At 40.2% G+C, this 9,044-nt stretch overlaps 1 pseudogene; it reads left to right on the top strand.

The window, feature by feature from the left end:
* The first annotated feature begins 2,645 nt into the window (after positions 1–2,645).
* On the top strand, positions 2,646–5,353 carry LOC111405024 (annotated as a pseudogene).
* The last annotated feature ends 3,691 nt before the right edge of the window (positions 5,354–9,044 follow it).

Consider the following 9,044-nt stretch of genomic DNA (forward strand, 5'->3'; position numbering starts at 1 on the left):
GTCCCCATGTCCTTCCACCTTGCTGTCATGCCCTTCCTACGAGGCAATTTGCACAAATGGAAAATCCTTGGGAATCACCAGCCCTCCACAGTACAATAGGAGATCACGAAGCTATGAATATCCTGGTGGAACTACCTGTCCATTACGCAATGAGCTAGTTAAAGTGCCCGACTTGGTATCCTCTTCTACCGCCCTCTTTAGTGCTATTAGTTCCATAGCACTTGGGACACTTAAGGTCATTATAGTCGCAGTTACATCAATTCTGGAGAGTGCATCAGCTGCTCCATTTTCGCGACCAGCTTTGTACTCAATGTCAAAGTCGAATCCCAATAGTTTTGTCAGCCATTTTTGATATTGTTGATTTATTTCTCGCTGTTCCAATAAGAATTTAAGGCTACGTTTGTAGGTTCAGACAACACACCTTCGACCTAAAAAATAGTGCTTCCATGTTTGTATTGCCAAGACAATAGCCATGAGCTCCCTTTCATATATCAACTTTTCTCGCGCCCACGGTGGAAGCACCTGACTGAAGTATGCGATTAGTTTCCTATGTTGCATCAGAACCATCCCTCGAGGCATCAATTTCTACTGATTGGCTGCATAAAATTAGGCAACCCTAAAATCGGCACCGTCGTCATGGCATATTTCAGCTTTACGAAAGCAGCCTTTGCTTCTTCGTTCTACCTAAAGTTGTCTATTTTTAACAGCTGCGTTAACAACCAAGAAATGCTCACATATGATTTAACGAATCGGCGATAATACCCAGTCAGTCCCAAAAATCCATTGAAGTCCTTGATCAATTTTGGTTTGGGCCAATTTCTCATTGCTGCTATCTTCAACTCATCAGCCGAGACATCCTTTGCTGATATGATATGCCCCAAGTATTCCAATTCTCGGTGACCGAACAAATAATTCTTTTCGTTGGCGTATAACTGGTTATCTACTAGCACCCGTAGTACAACCCTTAAATGATTCCTGTGCTCCTCTATCATGCAGCTATATAAGAGAATATCATCAAAAAACATCAAGACGAACTTCCAGAGATAGCCTCTAATAATTTCATTCACAAGTGACTGGAAAGTTGCTGGGGCGTTTGTTAAACCGAAGGGTATGACAAGAAACTCATAATGTCCTTCATGATTTTGGAAGGCTATTTTCGAAAATTCTTCAGAGTGCACCTTTATTTGATGATACCCGGACTTCAAGTCAATTTTAAAAATATCGTAATGCCATTGAGCTCATCTAATAGTTCATCTATTAATGGAATTGGGAAATTGTTCAGGACTGTGACTTTGTTCAAGACCCGATAATCAACACAAAAGCTCAAACTTTTTCTTTACTAAAAATACCGGACTTGAAAAATGGCTAGTGCTCTACTAAATAAATCCTGTTGCAATCATTTTTCGGACCAATCTCTCTATCTCGTTCTTTTTGAAGTAGAGATAGTGGTATGGTTAGGGGCGGAGCCCCATTAGGCCCAGCCCGCACTGAACTTTTGGGCTCCATTAGGCCCAAAATTTTTTTTTTTTTTGTTAAAGCCCTATTAAGCAATTTTGCCCAAGCCCCAGCCCATTTGCCTCAGCCCATTACCCGTAGCCACTACCTAGACCCGATTTCATTCCAAATTTCCAATCAAACCGTATTCATTCAAATCAAAAATCAAAAAAAACCAAACCCTTCTCCCTTCTTCGCCTCTATCTCTACCGTCGAGTGTCGACCGGCCGCCAAATCGCCGACCTTGCTCCACAGCCTGCACTCCAACTCGCCAGACGCCGGCTTCTAGACTGTAGTTCCCGTCCAGTCCACCGCCAAGTGCCAAGTGCCAACTGCCGCGACCGCGAAGAAGAAGTCCGAAACTGGAGAAGCCCGATTTCCCGAAGCTGCCGGAGCCCAAAAGAACGAAGAAGCTGTACAATAAAAAGATAAAGGCGACTACTGGCGAAGCCCAACCTGCTGCCGTGCTGCGAAGTAAGTTTGGAGTTTAATGTGGATTTTCAGTTCCTTGATCAGTTGATTGAAGTTTAATGTGGATTTTTACTATCTATATGATATGACTATATTTGTCAATTGTCATTACTTTCTTTCTGCTGATTTTTGATTGTGAGAATTGAGAAATGATTTTGTATTATCCGCCCCTGGTTGAGACTTGAGAGGTTATGGCCGGTTTTCATTATTTCATACTTCATAGCTCTGTTTTAATCTTGATGGGGGTAGAATCGGTAGAAATAGAATGGTAGATTGCTTGGTTTGGTATTGGTAAAATCAAAATGAAGCACTAGCTTATGGGAAATGAAACAATGAATACAATTTGTGGCTTTAATTACTTGCAATGTACAATATGTGCAAGTGTGCAACTGAAAGATGTTTATATGTATGCAGTATGCTGATGGTCAACTGAAATTGTGAATTGGATTGTGAAATAGTGTAAAATGTAAATTGCATTGTGAAATTGCGAATTGGAAAGTCAATTGATATTGTGAAATTGGATTGATAATGTGAAATTTTGAATTGGATTATGAAATGTGAATTGCACTTGCGAATTGAAATTTTGAAATTGTGAAGTCATGATCCTTTTTGTTATTATGAATTATTCTCACTCACTTCAAGTAATAATTGGATATCAAATGTTTAAATCCAGATATCAAATGAATAGATACTTTCAACGAAAAAGGAACGTAGATAGTGTTGGTGAGGGGGCATCGAATAATGTGGATGTTGATGAGGGGGTATCGAATAATGTGGAGTTTGATGTCACAAAACTTCCAACTGATCCTGGTCTAAGGATACCCATTTTGGATTACAATGCTAACATCCGAGATGAAGTTCGAAGAGCATATATGTTAAAGGGTCCTTGTCAGCCCCAAGATCATGACTTTCCAAAACGACAATTTGGAGTAACAATTAGACGATTCAATCCTTCGTGGTTTAAAGAGTTCGGTAGTTGGTTGGAGTATAGTGTAGAGAAGGATGCTGCTTATTGTTTGTATTGTTATCTTTTCAGAACAAGTTCTGGAAAGCAAGGTGGAGGTGAGTCTTTTGTTGGCGAAGGTTTTACATATTGGAAAGATAAAAAAAAAGGCTTCATACTCATGTTAGACTTCATGGTAGTGCACATAATCAAGCTCGCATTAAGTGTGAAGTGTTGATGAATCAAGAGCAACACATTCAATCCGTTTTTTACAAACAGTCAGAACAAGCAAGAAGTGCATATGTCACACGTCTTAATGCATCCATTGATTGTGTTCGAGTTCTTTTGCGACAAGGGCACTCATTTCGAGGTCATGATGAATCTGAGGATTCTTCCAATCCAGGTAACTTCTTAGTGCAATTGCAATTTTTGGCTGCTCATAATGAAACTATCAATGCCGTCACATTGGGAAATGCTCCTCACAATTGCAAATTGACATCACCTGATGTTCAAAAGGATATAGTAAATGCTTGTGCTATTGAAACGATCAATGTTATTATCAAAGATATTGGCGACTCACTATTTTCTATTCTAGTTGATGAATCTTGTGATGTGTCAATGAAGGAGCAAATGTCTATTGTCTTACGTTATGTAGACAATAGTGGGCATGTCAATGAACGCTTCATAGGGATTGAACATGTTACAAGTACCACGGCTCTATCACTTAAGACTGCAATTGATAAGGTATTTTCTAGATATAACTTGAGTATGTCTAGATTGAGAGGACAAGGTTATGATGGAGCGAGTAATATGCAAGGTAAGTTTAATGGTCTGAAAACACTCATTTTGAAGGAGAGTCCATGTGCCTTTTACATTCACTGTTTTGCTCATCAACTCCAACTTGCGCTTGTGGCTGTTGCAAAGAAGAACATCACTATTACTAACTTCTTTGGTGTGGTTGGGAACGTGATAAATACTGTTGGAGTATCTTCCAAACGATGTGATCTTCTTCGAGAAAAACAATTAGACTTTATTGTTGAGGCATTGGAGAAAGGTGAGATTTTAAGTGGACGGGAACTTAATCAAGAAACGACCCTTCAGCGCTCTGGTGATACACGATGGAGTTCACATTATAATTCTTTGGTCAACTTGCTTGCCATGTTCTCTTCTGTTGTAGATGTACTCGCAATAATTATTGAAAATGAGTCTTGTTCTTGTGATCAAAGATCTGATGCAACAAATTTATTGGAGTTGATACAAAGATTTGATTTTGCATTTAATCTACAGTTGATGAGAAGTGTGTTGGCGATTTCAAATGAACTGTCAAAGACATTGCAAAGAAAAGATCAAGATATTGTGAATGCAATGCAATTGGTTAGATTGTGCAAACGACGACTCCAAATAATGAGAGACGAAGGGTGGGACTCCTTTTTGGAAGATGTATGCTCTTTTTGTCAAAAACATTATATTCATGTACCCAACATGGATGATATGTTTGTACGCCTTGCAATTCGTGGTCGCCCTCAGCGTAATTCTCCAGAAATTACAAATTTACATCATTATCGAGTAGATTTGTTCTACTCTGTCATCGACTTACAACTTCAAGAATTGAATGATCGTTTCTCAGAGGTAAATACAGAGTTACTCCTTTGTGTAGCTTGTTTATGCCCACAAGATTCATTTTCTTCTTTTGACAAGAAAAATTTGATTAGACTTGCTGAGCTTTATCCATTAGATTTCTCTGCAGTAGATTGTATTGTACTTAGCGATCAACTTGAGACTTATATTTTTGACATGCGCTCTAACAAAGAGTTTGAAGGGTTGAATGGCCTTGGTGATCTTGCGGAGAAGTTAGTTTTGACAAAGAAAGATAAGGTATATCCATTGGTTTACAGACTTTTGACTTTACATTGATTTTACCGATTGCTACCGCTACTGTGGAGAGAGTTTTTTCTGCAATGAGCATCGTAAAGAATAGATTGCGCAATCGGATGGGTGATCAGTGGGTGAATGATAGCACTATTGTTTATGTAGAGAGAGATATATTTTTGAAGCTCGATAATGAAGTTATTGTACGACGATATCAAAATATGAAAACTCGCAAGGAACAAATTTAATATATAAATTATGTCGTTTTTGGTGTTGTTGTAATATTGTTTTATTTTTTTATCATCATTACATCGATGACCAAAACCTCGAAGTTCGGCGTTGAAAAATGATGCCCGCACTGAACGTAAATCCTGGCTCCGCCCCTGGGTATGGTCATACACTAATAGGGGACTTTCGTGGTTGAAGGTTAATGGCATGATCACGTCTCCTTAGAAGAGATATATAGTTAGGCATTTTCAAGATTGAAGCAAACTCGTTCAAAACATTTGAATTCATTGTCGGGGGTTGCAGGCGCTGGCATTCAGTCTGAACCTCGATGTTTCCCAATCCAAATAGCATCCTCTCTCCCTATGCCTTGATCGCCTTCATCATTGACTTTATAGACACATACGCCCTGCTAAAACTAGGGTCGTCCCTTAGCGTGATCCTAGAAACTGTAAAGGTCATGGTGAGGTTCTGCCACTTGACTTGCATTTCTCCTAACTTACGCAGCCACTGTGTACCCAAAATGACATTGAAACTCCCCAATTCTAATGGTAGAAAATCTTCCTTCACGGTTACATTCTGTAGTTGCAATTGTACCTTTTTGCAGACTCATTCCCCTTTTACATTTAAGCCCATTCTCATAATCACTCCGTACCCCCATAGTACTAGATAATGGAAGACCCAGTAGCTTGACGACTCCACAATGATAAAATTTTGAGAAGCCCTGCAATCAATTAGAACTATTACCTCATTCGGCCCAATTACCCCTTTCAACTTCATCGTTTTCAGGGCAATGAGACCCACAACGGAATTAATGGATAGCTCGATAGAGGACCCAGCTGCCATCATGTCATCGTCGTCTCCATCCAAGAGTTCGTCAATGTGGATGAGTCGTTCGCCAGTCGGTTCACTAGTCTAACCTAGCTTTTCCCCTCTTCCATGGTCTTTCCCTTCATTTTCTTTAATCACCATCACTTGAAGTTCTCTATTCTTATATTGTTGACCAATGGTGAACCTCTCATCACATTTGTACCATAAACCCCTTTCATTCTCCCCAGCCATCGGGACGACCCCCTCGCCCGCTATCGGGACCACCCCCTCGACATCCCCGGGTATCCCGTGCACGGGTACCACCTCCAGCTCCAGTACCCTATCCTCCTCTGGTGGCCCCTCGGCATCCTCGGGTATCCCCTACACGGGTACCACCTCCACCTCCGATGCCCCCTCGACGTCATTGGGTATCCCCTGCACAGGCACTCCCACCTCCTCGGGTATCCCCTCTGCATCGGGTGACGTCATCTCGGGTACCACCTCCACCTCTACCTCTATCTCTACCTCCATCTCCGGTACCCTCTCCTCCTCGGGTACCCCCTCCACGTCCTCAGGTATATCCTGCACGGGCACCCCCTCCACCACAGGTATCCTCTCTCGCTCCTCCATCCCAATCGTGTCATCTAAAAATGAATCAAATGCAGCAACTGATGGCCACGATGAGTCAACATACCCCATTTGACCCCCTCCCCCCTGATAACCACCGACCCCTCCGTCACCCCCTCCGTCCCGATAACCGCCAGTCCCTCCGTCTCGATAGCCACCAGTCCCTCCGTCACCCCCTCTGCCCCGATAGTGACCTATCCCTCCGCTACCTCCTCCATCTCGATAATCGCTCGTCCCACGCAGGCCTGCTATGTCACCCCGAATCGCTGCAACCTCAGCATGGAGGTCTTCTAACCCAGCTCGTAACATCGCGACATCATATTGTAACTGTGCCATGTCCCTGAACTCAGCTCGTAGTGTCACGACATTATCCCGTAACTCTGCCATGTCTCCTCTCATCTCCATCAGGAGGTCGAACAAATCAATCGTCGAAGCACGGGGACTAGGTGCAGGAGGCGATACTGGATGGCCCTCCTGAAAAAATAACTATTACAAATAAATAACCTAACAAATAAAATAAAACGACAATCGAAGAATTATTTTCAAGTAACATACTCTATCTCGATCAACGCTGGACTCAGGCATCTGAACCTCTGGCATAGCTGGACGTGACCTTCTCAGCGGAGGTGACATCCTCGCTGGACGTGCTCTCCTCGGTAGAGGTGATATCCTCAACGGAGGTAGTACTGAACGATCCTCCTGAAAAAATAAATATTACAAGTGAAGCACTTAATTACAAGATCGAAGCGATATTCAACAAATCCTGCACAGTGACATACCCTATCTCGATCCATCCTGGACTCAGGCATCTGATCGTCATGCGCAGTACTAAGAGGCAATTCGCGAATATAAAACTGACTCTCCTCCTCAATCGACGATGCCAATTCAGTGAGAACTTCAAGCTGTCATTTTGATATGTCACAGTTAATGACTATGTATTCAGATTGTAAAAGAACGTACAACATAAATAGCAATTGTATAATACGTACCTCAGGATCGTCGAGGAGAGCCGATAACTGTCTGGCAAGCGGCTTGTCTTGTGCTCGCCAGTGATGCATCCGAGAATAGCGTGTCTCTCCTCTCCTCGCATACTGACTGGCCAAGATGGGGACAGTCTCGTACACCCATAACTGAAACAATTACAATTATTATGTATAGAATTCAATAAAAAAAGTGTAGGGAATTCATTAACTTAAACATATACCTGCAGCGCCAACGACAGTCCATATGCATCGTACTTACGCTCGGGCTTATCCCCCTTTGGCATTGAAAACCCCTTTCTAAACACGCGTAATGTATCAAGAAAACATCTCCAACCCCATGGGTAGTTGTTGAAGGCATCAATATCATCAACAACCTCCAAATGAAAAATGTCAATCGATGTCTTCTTGTGATGACACCAGAGTATGCTCTCGATGATAAACACCAATCCTAACTTCAACCTATCAGACATCCGATCACATCTCCTTAATGCATCTCCTAGCTGCGCTAGAGTAACCGTCATCTATCCATGAAAATATTCGTTCAACAGCCTCCTGTTCCTCGGAACACAGGCCCTCGCCTCTGCATCATCCGTACATCGCAGTCCAGTGACGAGAGCAAACTCAAATATAGAGAACATGACTACCTTGCCCCCAAGATCAAAATGGAGGGCGTCTCCGTCAACTGGCTTCAGCAAGCGACATAACAGGGCATCCAGTAGCTGCCCAGACCACTGTACATCACGCAACGAATACAATGGCCATAAGCATGATCGACGTAATATATCTGCGTGATCGTCGTCCAGCAAATCTAATACCAAAGCGAAGCTGGTAAAGTTACAATTTGAGGTAACTTTACTAGGGATTTGTCTGACAGCGTCGTCCAGATGATATTCCATCCTGCAAAATTTCAAATATTAGAACCCTATGCAAATAACGTTCGATAAACAAAAATATTAAAAAAATATACTAACACACTGCTACTAGATGCAATAACCAACCGATAACGGAATAAACAAAATGAACGTAAATTACTATTTTCCATATACTTAATTTGCTAATTTGATCGTTTATTTTAATATTTTAATTGCTTATTTTAATTATTTATCTAACACTAAATTAACTTTTTCATTTTTAATTAATGTTTAAACACTTATTTTAATTCTTTACGCATATCGCTTATTTCATATTTACAAATTTATTTTAATTGCTTTGTAAAAAATTAATGTAATTGACATTTTCATATCCTAATTTAATTGTTCATTTTTATTATTTCACAAATGTTTATATATTTATTTAAATTCTTTATGCATATTACTTATTTAGCATGTAATTAATTATTTTAATAACACTTATTTTGATCGTTTATTTTAATATTTTAATTATTTTTCTAACACTTAATTTACTTTTTCATTTTTCATTTTTTATGAATGTTTAAATGCTTATTTTAATTATTTACGCATAATGCTTATTTTATATTTACAAATTTATTTAATTGCTTTGCAAAAACTTAATTTGATTAATATTTTAATTTTCAAATTTAATTGCGTATTTTTATTGTTTTACAAATGTTTAAATATGTATTTAAGTTATATATATATATGTTATTTAATATTTAATTATTT

The sequence above is a fragment of the Olea europaea genome, chromosome 1 (assembly GCF_002742605.1).
Source record: "Olea europaea var. sylvestris chromosome 1, O_europaea_v1, whole genome shotgun sequence".
NCBI lineage: Eukaryota > Viridiplantae > Streptophyta > Magnoliopsida > Lamiales > Oleaceae > Olea > Olea europaea.